Source organism: Saimiri boliviensis, chromosome 2 (assembly GCF_048565385.1).
Source record: "Saimiri boliviensis isolate mSaiBol1 chromosome 2, mSaiBol1.pri, whole genome shotgun sequence".
NCBI classification, from domain to species: Eukaryota; Metazoa; Chordata; class Mammalia; order Primates; family Cebidae; genus Saimiri; species Saimiri boliviensis.
In genome coordinates this window covers 107,972,667-107,987,698 of record NC_133450.1, presented here as the reverse complement: position 1 = coordinate 107,987,698, position 15,032 = coordinate 107,972,667, and the positions used below count along the sequence as shown (strand labels likewise).

The following is a 15,032-nucleotide window of genomic DNA, read 5'->3' as shown; positions in this document are numbered from 1 at the left end:
AGCAGAGCTGAATAATTGCAGCACAGATCTTACTTAGACCAAAATACTTACTAACTGACCCTTAATAGGAAAAGTTTGACAACTTCTGCTGTAGAGGATATTTTAATACATCTAGATTAAAAATTAATTTTTAAATCAATATTAGCTTAATTAAATATTCATGCCCACATATTGAGAATATCGTGAGCAATGAACAAAACTACATAGGTACAACAACAGTACACATGTGTACTGAGTTGATGCTAAACTATACTAAAATTTAATTATGTGGATAGGAAAATATAGCATGCTAGAACCATTTTAAAAGGGAACTGTATGATATTATTTAGGACAAGTCAATTAATAATTGATATTATAATTATAAAAGTGACATGAACATATTAAAATATTCAAACAATATTAAAGTAACAAAATTAAAATAACAAAATTAAAAATTAGCTTTTTGACCTCTTTATGCTGAGGTCCACTTCCTAAAATAACTATTGTTAATTTCTGTTTATGTTTATGTTGCTAGACATATAAATAAATGTACTTATTTCTAAATTTCTTTACAGTTAATGTAAGCAGTTTCGATCTTTCCCTTAAAGGGTTCTTTGACTGACTGACTTTTTCTTTCATATCCTTCCCACTGTCTCTTCTACAGTATTTTAGTTGTATGACTTTTACATATTCTAGTTATCTATAATATTTTAAAACATCTTAGGCCATGATTGAATGCAGTACTTTGGTATTTGCTTGCAAACATGATTAAGCCTGTATTTTGCTTTTAGTTGGGGTTGTAGACCATGTGTGCTGCTGTAACAATATGTCTTAGACTAGATTACTTATTAACAGCAGAAATTTCTCACAGTTCTAGAGGCTGGGACATCCCAGATCAAAGCCCTAGCAGGTTTGATGTCTGATGGGACCTGATTCTTGCTTCTAAGGTGGTGCAAAATTGTGCACAAAATAATGGGCAAAATTGTGCAAGTCAGTAACAAGGAAGTAGACATCAAGAAATGTAGACATGAAAAGGGCCTCACTAGTTCTCTCAAGCCCCCTTTTTTAGGTCACTAATCCAATTTATGAAGGCTCTGCTCTCATGACTTAGTCATATCCTAAAGGCCCTATCTCTTAATGCTATTTCGTCCAGGTTTAAGTTCCTGCATATGAATTTGGGAGGGACACATAAATTCAAACCACAGCAGTTTATGATAAAATTGAGAATCAATAAATCGAATGACATATTATAATTAAGTAAATATTTCATGAAAAAGGGTCTTTCTAGTATCATGATATAGCTGTCAATTTCATATTCAACTCAAATTCATACTTAATTGTTTTGATTCTAGGTACTTAATATTCTTGGGCCCCTTTTCCTTGAAAAAAAGATTGTCCTCTGAATAATCTAAATATTATACAAATCCAAATGTATTTTAACTTTTATTATGCTTTCAAATGTTATAGAAAGATTCTTCTGCTAAATAGAAGTCCAGTGTTAATCTGACTTTTGTTCTCTTGTGGAAAATTTTGTTCTTCTCATTAAAAATGTTCAGTTTTCTCTTAATGATTGGAATTGAAATTTTGTAATATTTAATTTGAGATTGGCTCCCTGGTCATTTATGCTGCTTAGACTATATGTGCTCTTTCAATTCAATCTTTCTTCCAGCTTTGAGAGCTTCTCTTAAATCCTCCCTCAGTTTGCTGGAACTACCCTTAGGCAGATGTTGGACTCAGTGTTTCAATGTAGGACTTCAGGACTCAATGTTGAACTTCATAAATATTAGCTTTTATATTTTCTATTTTTATATTTATACTCTATGTTGTTAGAAATGTTTGATGTTAATTGTTGTATTGCCAACTTGTTTCTTATCTGTAACCATTTGATTATTTTATTTCAGCAGTTACATTCATTTCTTACATTGTTTTGTTTTCCGATTGCTGTTTTTCTTAGTAGTCTGGGAAGGTATGGATGCATTATCCTCTTAAATATCCCTGACATGAGTATTGAATGAATTAAAATTCATTTATCTTTCTTATCTCTGGGCGTTCTGTTTGTTTATATTAGCCCTTTCCATTTTTCTTTCTTTTTTTAAATAATCAAGTAACTATATTGATTAATAGAGGTAGCTGGTACTGTCACATCTATAAAAGATTAAGATTGATTTCTCTTGAGTTAGATCTAATCCTGTACAAATGGCCTACTTCAGATTTGCATAAGTGAGCATAGAATGTTAACTGGTTCGATTCCCTTTCAGGTATTTCGATAGGATGCATATAGGTTGATCTCCCTTCCCAAACCGTGCCAAACACACACACATACACTGCTGCCAAAGTCAGCACATTCTTTACTTTGCTTTTACTTTTGCATGTTGTCTTAGTTCAAATCATGTTTCTACTATACAGTAGCAGTGTGACCAAAGCATTCTTTACTTTGGCAGCAGAGATATTTAATTTTCTACTCTTGGCTAGAGCTATCTTTTCTTCCATCATTCTATTCATTTCTGCCTTTTGCCCAAATAGGAACTCTCCAAAGTCAGATTTCTTATTCACTAGAAAGCAATTATCTGTATCCTGGAGTGGGCAGTAGAAAGAGGAAATGGCCTTGTGGACTCAATTTTTCTGTGCTCAGTTCTTCAATTATTTATCTTCCTATTTGTTCAGTGATATGCAGTTGCTCTTGAACGTGTTGACTATGACCTTGAAACATCTTCTAGGGCTTACTGAAAAGAACAACTGTGGTTTCTTCTGTTATTACATTCCACTAATCCAAATATTTATTTAAATTTTGGATTTTCTACTGCCAGGCTTCCCTTTTTTCAATACTGTTATGTATAGAAACATACTTATATCTATGTATATGGATGTGTATGTGTAAGTGTGTATATCTACATGTTTCTGCCATTCCCATGAGACTTCAGCAAAGAGGAGATATATAATACTCTTGGTTGTTATTTTAAAAATAAAGCTTCTCAAATAGATTTAAATTAATCTCAAAGAACCGGGCACAAGATAAATCAAGTAATTATACAACTCTTTCTCTGTATTTTATAAGTGAATATAACCAGATCAAGAAGAAATATTTCTATCTCAAGATAGCTTCAAAATTCTGGAGTTGTTTTATCTTAGTTCAAATCATATTTCTACTATTCACTAACTGTGATACAAAACCCAGGTACAAAGCGTCTCAAAATACCTTCAAAATAAGGATAATACTAGTACCAGTCTTAAAGATTTGCTGTAAAAGTTAAAGGAGTTGGTATACTAGTGCATGGTATGAAGTAAGTGAATAAAAGTATTTGCCGTGATTATTACTAGTGTTATTAATCTGAGACATATGTTATCCTTATAAGTCATACATTTTGTAGCATTATAAATATGTAAGTTTATCAAGAAAAAAGAGATTGTGTCAATAGAGACCATTTCTTATGTCTGTAGCCTTCACTGTCTATGCTGCACTGTATAATGTGACAGCCAATAGCCACATATGCCTACTTAAATTTATGATTTAATTAATTAAAATGGAAAGCTCAGCTTTCCGTCAGACTAGCCATATTTCAAGTAATCTATAGCCACACTAAATGAAAAAGGAGAGCTATAGAACATTTCCAACATTTCAGAAAGTTCTAATGGATAGCACTGATCTATAATCTTCACTGATCTCATCAAATAAAGATATGATATTAGTGTATGGGAACAAGTGAAAACTGAATAAAATTTTTATTTTTTTAAATTTTTGTTGTCTCATCATAATATAGTCTAAAACTAAAATTACGTATGCTTAAGCATTATCTAGGCATAGATATATTTTCCCTTCTCATTATTTCAATTTAAACTATGATTGATAGAAATAATTAGTTGTTGTTTCATTTTCAAATAAGACCTGTGATTATAAAGACAGTAGAAATTTAGTTGGATCTGTTCCTTAAAAATGTTACAAAATTAGTATCTCAATAATCATTTAATAAGTAAAGAAAAACTATCTATTGGTGTAAAATAAAACTTTTATAATGGAAAACAATTTATCGAATGACTATTAGATATAGAAATTCTTAGCAGATACTTTAAAAAGAGTTATTACCTGAAATCATATAGTATGGATTATTTAAGCTATACTCTGGTTAAAATAATACAGTTTGAAATGTGAAATTTGAATAATTTAATGATCCCAAAGCAAGAGACTCATTTTAATAATTTGGGTGAAGAGTCAATACATATGGGAGAGTTAGGATTTGTGAAGGAAATTACAATTGATTATTTCAATTAAAGCAGAGTGGTTGTGGCAGGAACTATATTGAAGTAGAAAGGTGAAAAAGTTTTAAGGTTTACTTTGAAATCCAACAAAAATATTGCTTGATATAAACACATAGTTGCAAAACAGAAGTCCATAATTTTAATATTCTTTCAGTACTTTCTATTTTCCATATGTAAAATATTACAATTATAACACCTAAAAGGAAGTGACCTTGTTAATTAAAAGCTGATATATACCAGAATTAACTTAATCTCTTGTGACAGAAGTTTAAGACAATTTTTTCCAGCTAATTACTTGTAAATAAAAGGTTATTTAATAATAGCTAATTGTTGATACCATTATTCATACCCATTTTGCTTGTGTCAAGAGTTTTTATTTTGAGAATTATTAAACACAGGAAAATGGAAAGAATAGTATAATGAAGTCTTACATGCACTGTCTATGTCCCACAATTGCCATATTTTACGATTTTTTAAAAAGTAGTTTACAGATTTTTTTTTTTACTATCTTGCCTATATTGAAATTTCTGTGATTATCCTGAAATACTGTTCTGGAGATTTTGTTTTTCTTACTAGATCACTGCATTTGATTATTATTTCTCTCTCTCTCTCTCTCTCTCTCTCTCTCTGTGTGTGTGTGTGTGTGTGTGTGTGTCTGTGTGTGTCTGTGTGTGTCTTCTCTCTCTCTCTCTCTTAATCTAAAAGAGTCTTCATGCTCTTTTTATGTCATTGATATTTTTGGAGGCACCAGGCCAATGGCCTTATAAAATATCTTACATAAGCATTTCTCATGGTGCTGATTAGCCTGTTCCTCCACTTGCTGCATTCTCAAGATACTAGAATTTTTATTACAAGGCAAGTGGAAATAGATCTGACAGAGTCAGTTTGCCTGTCTTGGTTTTGAGTTGCCTCTTTGTTTAGGTTTTTGAGAGTCTTTCTTTCTTAAGTCCAGGTACCATGATGTTATTGAATATGTAAACCAGTATTTCTGTATGTTGGTAGCAAGGATGTGAGGCAGAAGGCTGAATTGTCATTTCATTCTGACCCAAAATTTTTACACAAAATGTAAAATGTATTCTTAATCTCTGTTCTCAATTAAAACTTACATTTTTCAAGTGTATAATTCTTCATGAAACTTGAATGGGAACCTCACTGTGAATGAAAGAGTTAGAGGCTAGCGTTCTCCTTCTTCTGAACTGCCATGTCTCTTTCGTCATTCTTCCACTCTCATTAGAGCCATTCTCCCATTTAGACTAAGGTGTGCAGCTATAGTTTCCTTTCCTTCTCCTAGTAAGTAGGATACCCCTGACCTCTAAGTTGAGCACCCTATCTCCGTGGAAACAGCCAGAATAACTCTACTTGGGAAACTGATGAATGCTCACATTTCCATCCACAACCTCCATCATTTTCTTTACTCTTACTTGAAATTGACTTTATCAAACTTTTAAATCACGTAATTCTGACCAATTCTCTCCCATCAAACTACTCCCATTTTTACTTCTTTCTCTTTAAGCTTTAGTCACATGAACATCATAAATTTATTTCTTTGGTTGCCTTTTCCTTTTGTTTCATCAGTTCTCTAAATCTAGCATTAGAAAGCGGTACTAACATCCATAACATCTATTCATATTTTAAGTTGCAAAACACAACTACAGACAATTATAGACTCACAGATGGACACCACTATATATTTATCATAAAACTAGATTAAAGTCACCAAGCAATTCAAATTGTCTTGGATATAAATACAGAAAGAAACCACAAATAAACAAAACACAATCAACCAAAGAAATAACAACAAAAAAGAAAAGGAGACTTCTCCATCCATGGACACATGGTTGAATATGGTCTATTTGACCAAGTGCCACAATTCTAAGACTATATACTTGTTCAATTTTAGCAGATAACATTGTTTTTGATTTCATGGAGATAAAAAGTTTTGTATGAACTTGTTGAAGTTTCCCTCTTCAGCTTGCAATTTTATCTATTGCCTTCAGAGTGTTCTGTTCTCTCAGGGACTTCAATCTATTCTTTGTTCCTTATTTTTGATATCCTCAAAAATTGCTTTCACTTGCTCCTCCTATATAACCTATAAACTCATACTTTTAAACCTGGTTCTCCTCTTAGTTACATCAAAGATATTTATTAGACACCAACCCTAAGCCAGTTTCCATTACAGAGACCGGGCCCAGTATTGAATAGTGCTGAACTTTGTGCTGCTATAGGATACATTCAAGTAAAAACACATACAGATACACATAATCCACCAAGAAAATATGAAGGTCTTATCATTTGCCATTTCTTCCTCTTTCCGCAGATCTGATAGGTAGAAAGTCTGAGATTACTAAATAAGTAAATAATTATTATTCCTTTTTATAAACATAGAAATAGCTTTGGGAAGATAGTAAAACACCAATAAATGTATCCAATATTAACAGCTTAGTGTAATGTATTTTTATCAGAATTTTTAATAATACAGTTTTGGAGGAGTTTGTGCAGGTAGTGGTCATTAGAGACACATTTTGATGGTCATTCTTGACTGGGAGAGATCCCCTGGCCACAACAGCTTGCTAGGCTGGTTAGTCTGCAGGTGCTACAAGCAAGTATTAGAAATGGTGAGCAAGAGAGATATGGGAGCCACAAAGATGGTGGTGATAGAATTCTTTTATTTTACAGATTTACCTAGACCAAGTTTGACCCTGAGTGGCTTTTATACTGTCTGTACCAGTATTATCTCCTGAGGCACCAGATAACATTCAGATTTCTAGATCCAGCATTGGGCCTCTGGAATTAGAATCATTAAGTGGAAACTTGGAAATCTGTATTTTTAACAATTTCCCCAGAGCTGCTTTTTTTTTTTTGAGACGGAGTTTCGCTCTTGTTACCCAGGCTGGAGTGCAATGGCGCGATCTCGGCTCATCGCAACCTTCGCCTCCTGGGCTCGGGCAATTCTCCTGCCTCAGCCTCCTGAGTAGCTGGGATTACAGGCACGCACCACCACGCCCAGCTAGTTTTTTGTATTTTTAGTAGAGACAGGGTTTCACCATGTTGACCAGGATGGTCTCGATCTCTCGACCTCGTGATCCACCCGCCTCAGCCTCCCAAAGTGTTGGGATTACAGGCTTGAGCCACCGTGCCCGGCCTCCCCAGAGCTTCTTATGTACTCTGAGTTCTGAGAGTCATTGCATAGTTAACATGAATTAATAAAACATTGGATTTAGTCACTGTTTGTTAGAAATTTACCTGCCACTTGCATTCCTAATATTTGTTTCATCATTTTCCAGGTAATTAGTTTCAGTTCTGGTCACAGTGATAAACATTAGTAATTTGTATCATTGCTTGGATGTTTAAAAAATAAATTATATATGTGTGGTTTCAGTTCATTTCATCAATCATAAATTTGTTTTGGCATATTATCACCAACTAGAATTTTGTTTAAATGGTAACTCCTTCCTATCATTTATAATGGCATTAATTCTAATTTTAAAAGACTTAATGATAATGTCATAATAAAAATTAAGCAATTGTATCATGAAATAACATCCTAAAAAAGGCAAGTAATTCCTAATAGTTGAGTTCTCAAATTAAAAAAAAAAGAATACTTGTATTATTTAAGCTGTGTTTAAAAATTCAGATTTTAGAAATTCACATAGAGCCGTTACAATTCATTTAAAAGCAAAGTAATAAAATTTTATTTTCGACCAGGTACAGTGACTCACACCTGTAATCCCAGCACTTTGAGAGGCCAAGTTGTGTGGATCACGAGGTCAGGAGTTTGAGATCAGCCTAGCCAATATGGCAAAACTCTGTCTCTGCTAAAAATAGAAAAATTAGCCAGGCGTAGTGACATGTACCTGTAGTCCCAGCTACTCAGGAGGCTAAGGCAGAAGAATCGCTTGAAACCAGGAGGTGGAGTTTGCAGTGAGCTAAGATCATGCCACTGCACTCCAGCCTGGATGACAGAGTGAGACTCCATCTCAAAAAAATAAAAAATAAAATAAAAATAAATAATTTAAAAAAATAAGATTTTATTTTCTACTGATAGTTTGAGAAAAAAATTAATTCAATAAAATATCTGCTATATAATCAGTTTCTATGTGAAAGTTTATAGACATAAAATAGTAGGGAAGATGGTAGCTTTGAAAATATACAGAAAAACACACAAAGGAAGAAAGAAAAAAATATTACCAAATACTATTCAATGTTGGGCATTTTTAAGGATTTACATAAAAGCATATAGCTTATGGGAGAATGTTTTCATAAACATTAAATAAGAAAATATTCTTTTTCATTACATAAAATTTTATGTTTAAAAATTTTCCAACTTCTATTGACTTTAATTGATGAATAAAATTATATATAGTTAAGGTATATATGATTTCTGATACACATACATATTGTTTAAATGATTACAACAGTCAAGTTAGTTAACATGTCCATCTCCCCACATACTTTTTTTTATGAGAACACCAAATCTATGCTTTTAGTAAAGTTCAGTTATACAATACAGTATTATTAACTATGGTCACTATGTGTAGATATCATTCCAAGAACCTGTTCATCTTGTAACTAAAAGTTTATACCCTTTGACTGGTATCTCCCCATTTGTTCCACTCTCCAACCTCTGGCAACTGCCCTTTTACTGTGCTTCTGAGTTTGACCTTTTTTGATTTCACATGTAAGTGAAAGAGAGCATACTGTATTTTTTTCTGTCTGACTCATATCTCTTAGCATAATGCCCTCAGGCTTCATTCATGTTGCAAATGGTAAGATTTTCTCCTTTTTATGGCTAAATATGGCTAATAGTCTGTATAAACCATGTAACAGGAAATACATTTGCAAGATATATAACTAATAAAGGGCTTAGAATACACAAAGGTATAAATCAAAGTAAAAACAAATAATCCAAAAGTGAGCAAAATAATTCAAAAGATACTTTATGAATATTAGATATTAGTAGTTAATAAATGTATGAAGATATAGTCAAACTCCTTAGTCATTATGAAAATGTCACAATGAAACATCACTAAATGAATGGCAAAAACCTTGACATAAATGAATAAATATATTAAAAATTAAAACTGGTTGGCTGTTGGCTGTGTGTGGTGGCTCACACCTATAGTCCTAGCCCTTTGGGAGTGCTGGATCACCTGTTTTCAGGAGTTGGAGACCAGCCTGCTCAACATGGCAAAACCTGTCTCTACTAAAAGTACAAAAATTAGTCAGGTGTGGTTGTAGGCACCTGTAATCCCAGCTACTTGGGAGGCTGAGTCAGGAGAATTGTTTAACTTAGAAGACGTAGGTTTCAGTGAGCTGAGATCATGCCACTGTACTCCTGCCTGGGTAACAAGAGCAAAACTCCATCTCAAAAAATCAAAAACAAACAAACAAAAAAGCAGGCAATGGTGAATATTAACAAAATGTGAAGCAATGGGAAATCCCATAGACTAGTGGTGGGATTAGCAAAATCCTATCAAGTTGCAATGATGTAAGTTGATTATACCTGTTTGGAAAATCGTGTTTGCTAAAACTATGCATATCTTAGTACTAAAACATTTCATCCCTAGCTATACATAGCTACAAAAGTGTATACACATATCACATAACACATATATAAGAATGTTTGTGGCAGCTTTATTTGTAATAGCTACACATTGGAATTCATCCACATTTTCATCAATTATAAAATAAATTGTGATACATTCATAGAATAAGTATACTGTAGCTATGAGAAAAAATCATGAATGAATCTCACAAACATTATGTTTGCAAAAGATGCAAACACAAGATACAGAAAACATGGTATATACACACAACACAATATTCTTCAGTCTGTTTATTTACAACAACATGGATGAAACTGGAGAACATTATAATAAGTCAATTAAGCCAAGCACAGAAAGACAAATACCACATGATCTCGTTTGTAAGTGGAACCTAAAATAGTTGAATAGAAGCACTTTTATAACTTTGAATTAAAGTGTATTTTGTCTCATATAAGTATAGCCACCCCTGCTCTCTTTTGGCTACCATTTTCCTGGAATATCTGTTTCCATTTCTTCACTGTTAGTCTATGTATGTTCTTAAGGCTAGAGTAAGTCTCTGATAGTCACCATATTGTTGGTTGGTTGGTTGGTTTAGCAATGTAGCTACTCTATGTCTTTTGACTAAAAAGTTTAATCTATTGACATTTAAATTGATTATTGAAAGGTAAGAACTTCCTACTGTCATTTTGTAAATTTTTGACCTTCTTTTTTGTAGGTTTTTTTATTCCTCTTTCTTAATCTTACTGTCTTTATTTGTATTTCTTGTATTTCTGTAGCTTTGAGCCCTTTCTTTTTTCTTTTGTCTATTAGAGGGTTTGTCGTATGGTTACTATAAAGCTTATCTAAAACATCTAATAGTTATAATATCTTAATTTAATGTGAGAGTACCATAGATTCAATTGTGTATACTCAACAATTTTACTTTTCTCTTACATTTTGCACTATTGATGTATGTATTTATATTGTGTACATGTTAACTTACTATTTACAGCTATAGTGTTTTTTTTTAAATATATTTCTCTTTTAGCTCTTAAAGAGTGATTTATACAGCATCTTTATAGTATTACAGTATTCTGAATTTGGCTAGATACCTTTACCAGTGAATTGTATACTTTCTTATGTTTTCATATTGTTAATTATTATCTTTTTATTTCAACCAGAAAAATTTATTTCAGCATTTCTCTAAAAATAGAGATGGTGTCTGACTTTGTTGCACAGGCTGGTCTCAAACTCCTGGGCACAAGCAGTCCTCCTGCTTTGGTCTCTCACAATGCTGATATTACAGAAATGAGCCACCATGCCTGGCCCTCTTTACATTTCTTTTAAGGCCAGTCTTGTGTTGATGAGCCTTCTCAGCTTTTATTTGTCTTGGAGTGTCTTTATTTCTTCTTTAGAAAATATGGCTTTGCAGGGGATAGCGTTCTTAGATTTGTTTTTTTCTTTCAGCACTTTGAATAGGTCATCCCACTTTCTTTTGACTTGAAGATTTTTTTTCAGAAGGTTTTCTTGGAAGATTCTTTTTATGTGAAGAAAGAATTTCTTCTCTCTTCTTGCTTTTAAGATTCTCTGTTTGACTGTGTCTTTTGACATTTGGATTACAATGTGTCCAAGAGTAATATATTTTTTAATTGATCTTGCTTGAAATCTTTTGTTTCCCAAATCTGTATGTTCATATCTCTCCTAAGATTTGCGAAGTCTTCAGACAATATTTCTATCAGACAGACAGTTTTTCTTTAAATAAGCTTTATATCCCGTTGTCTCTTGTCCTTTGGGGCCCCCCATATCTTGCATATTTGTATGTTTGATGGTGCTCCATAAATCTCCTTTGTATTCATCACTTTTCAAAAATCTGTTTTATTTTTATTCTTCTAATGGGCTAATTTCAAATAACCCATCTTTGAGTTTGCTAATTCTTTCTTCTGCATGAGTGAATGTGCTCTTGAAAGTTTCTATTGAATTCAGTTCTGTCATTTTATTCTTCAGCTTTAGGGTTTCTATTTGGTTCTTTTTTATGTTCTCTATTATTTTATTAAACTCCTAAATTTTAAAAATGTATTGCTTTCTTTATTTCATTGAGTTGTCTACCTGTGTTTTTCTGCATTTTATTGGGCTTCTTTAAGATGAGTATTTGAATTCTTTTCCAGGTAATTTGTATAATTTTATTTATAATTGAGTTGATTATTGAAGCTTTCTGAGTTTCTTTTGGTGGTGTCACGTTTGCATGATTCTTTGTTATTTCTGGAGGCTTGTATGGGTGTCTGTGCATTTGAACAGGCAAACTCTTCTTTCAGTTTTACAGACTGGTTTTGTTACATTAAAGTCTTCTCCTGTTTCATCTTTGTGCTAATGGGATATTGTCTCAGATTAGAGTTGATTGGGGTTATGTGGATGACGCTGGGTCCACAGTACAGACCACAGGTGGCAGACCTATTTTTATAGGTCCAGTGGGACTGGGTTTTACTGGGCTCCTGGGTGGCCTGGACTGTATCCAGGACTTTGGTCTGTGGAGTTGCCACTGGGATAAGGATCTGCTCGAAGGTGTGCAGGCAGTTGACCTGTTACAAAGTACACTGATGGTTGTGAATACCTCCTTGTCTTTGAGATGGCTCCTGTTAGATCCCTGGATGGGGCCCTGGGCTTCCCTATTGCTCTAGTCTAATACTGAGATGGGGTGAAACTAAGATGTAAGGTGGTGTGAAGTCTACAGCTGAGACAGAAATATTCAGACCTGACTCCAGGGTCATGAAAAGACATGTTTTTCAGTGGGTTTCTGGGTGAGCAAACCTGCCCTCAGATTGTCTTAATAAGGGCAGGAGCCAATTAACAGGGCTGTTTCAATATTCACAGTGAGACTAAGGTCAGGGCATCAACCTGTTGGTCATCACTGGATTTCCCTCCGTGGATTCCTAGGCAATCCATACTGCTCCCCATATGCAAACTAAATGGGTTGTGACCAAGATTCAGAGCTACTTAACAATCTACTCAGGGACAGAAGTTGGCATGCTTGCCACAGGGACCAAGATGGATATGTCTTTTGGTGGAACCCTGGCTGGGTGGAACTTTTCTGAGACTTCAACTTTAAGGAACTAAAACAAAGCTTTAAGCTAAGTCAGAATCTTCTATAGGACTGATATTAGTAAGCCCAAGCCAGTGGCACCAGTGAATGACACTCCTATAGGATTGCTCTCAGAATGTAGCTGAAAGAGATTGGAACTACATTCAGGGCCCTTTTCAGAAGTGATGTAGGAGAAAGGCCAGCAAGCCTATCTGCTTGCGTCTTCCAAGAGTTCTCTGCACAGGAAGGGTAAGTCTGGAGTTGTGGCAGAAGGGGGCTGGAGCTGCAACAGAGAAACTTCAGGATCTACTCTGAGATACAGGCTAGCAAGCCTGCCTAGTTAACACAGACAGGCTTGTTTCCCAGCAGTTTTTGTGCCAGCTGTTCCCTACAAGGATGGAATAGTTCCCTGGCTGCAACTGAAAAGGGCTGGAGTCAGGACAAGGCTCTGTCAGGATCTGCTACAAGGAGTTCAGCAAGGCAGTCCTGATTGTTCAGATGGGCTAGATTCCCAGCACTTCTCTGCAGGGATGGGATTACTCCCAGGTTGCAACAGAAAGGAGCTGGAGCCAAACCAGGGCTCCTCAGGATCTGCTGTGAAACAGAGGCCAGCAAGCCTGTCCTGGTAGCATACCTGGGTAAGTCTCTCCCTGGGTCCTTGTGTGAGCACTACCAACCTGAGACCAGGTGATGGGAATGGAGCCACATTGTACAATAACTTTTATGTTCATTGCCAACACTGATGTCGACAGGCAGATGAACCTGTCTGCAGAGGCACTAGTGTGTGTGATTCCTCTTGGATCGCTTGCCAGATGGTTTTGATAGCAGACCCAAGGCCAAAGAGGGCTATAGCCAGTCCTTCAGGGAATAAGGCCATTACAGGGTTTGAACCCAGGACAGCAATTAGCAGGAATGTCACCTGGGCTCAAGACTGAATTCTCAAAATTACCCTCCTAGGTCTTCTGCTCCACTTAAATTTCACAACCTCCTACCTGATTCATAAGGCTCCCACAGAGACTTTTGTCTATGTTTTTAAAAAAGAAAATCTCTTTAATATAAAGGTGAAGTTCATCTAGTGGTTTTATATATAAATGTGTATACGACACACACACGTATCAGTGCAAAAGCAATTGAAACAAAATTTAAAAGATTGAGGAATGGCTACACTTGCCTGTGAAAGGAAATAATTAATGGGTAAGGGTGAGCCAAGGGCACTCCAGGAGAAGATGATTACTTGAGCTCAAAAGGAACTGTTTACAGTTATGGAATATTTCCAAATAACAGCTGGTCATATTGTTTGCCAGTATTGAAAAAAAAATCTGAAAGAAATATAAGGCAAGATTTGGAAGTTAGTGGTACTACTTTGCTAAGGACTTAGAAACTAGAGTGTTCCTATTCTAGTTTCTTTTTTTAAATTGCATTTTAGGTTTGGGGGTACATGTGAAGAACATGCAAGATTGTTGCATAGGTACACATATGGCAGTGTGATTTGCTGCCTTCCTCCCCATCATCTGTATCTGGCATCTCTCCCCATGCTATCTCTCCCAAACTCCACATCCCCCACTGTCCCTCCCCTATTTCCCTCTGACACACCCCAGTGTGTGATGCTCCCCTCCCTGTGTCCATGTGTTCTCTTTGTTCAACACCCACCTATGAGTGAGAACATGCAGTGTTTGATTTTCTGTTCTTGTGTCAGTTTGCTGAGAATGATGGTTTCCAGATTCATCCATGTTCCCACAAAGGACACAAACTCATCATTTTTTATGGCTGCATAGTATTCCATGGTGTATATGTGCCACATTTTCCCTGTCCAGTCTATCATCAATGGGCATTTGGGTTGGTTCCAAGTTTTTGCTATTGTAAACAGTGCTTCAATGAACATTCGTGTGCATGTGTTCTTATAGTAGAATGATTTATAATCCTTTGGATATATTCCCAGTAATGGGATTGCTGGTTCAAATGGAATTTCTATTTCTAGGTCCTTGAGGAATCACCACATTGTCTTCCACAATGGTTGAATTAATTTACATTCCCACCAACAGTGTAAAAGTGTTCCTATTCCTCCAAATCCTCTCCAGCATCTCGTCTCCAGATTTTTTAATGATCGCCATTCTAACTGGCTTGAGGTGGTATCTCAATGTAGTTTTGATTTGCATTTCTCTAATGACCAGTGATGATGAGCATTTTTTTATATGTTT

The 15,032-nt window shown here is 34.9% G+C and overlaps 1 long non-coding RNA gene across 1 annotated transcript in view; it reads left to right on the top strand.

Annotated features, from left to right (window-relative positions):
• LOC141583633 (uncharacterized) overlaps positions 1–15,032 on the top strand; it is a 166,352-nt gene that overhangs the window by 6,126 nt on the left and 145,194 nt on the right. The gene's annotated exons all lie outside the window — the stretch shown is intronic.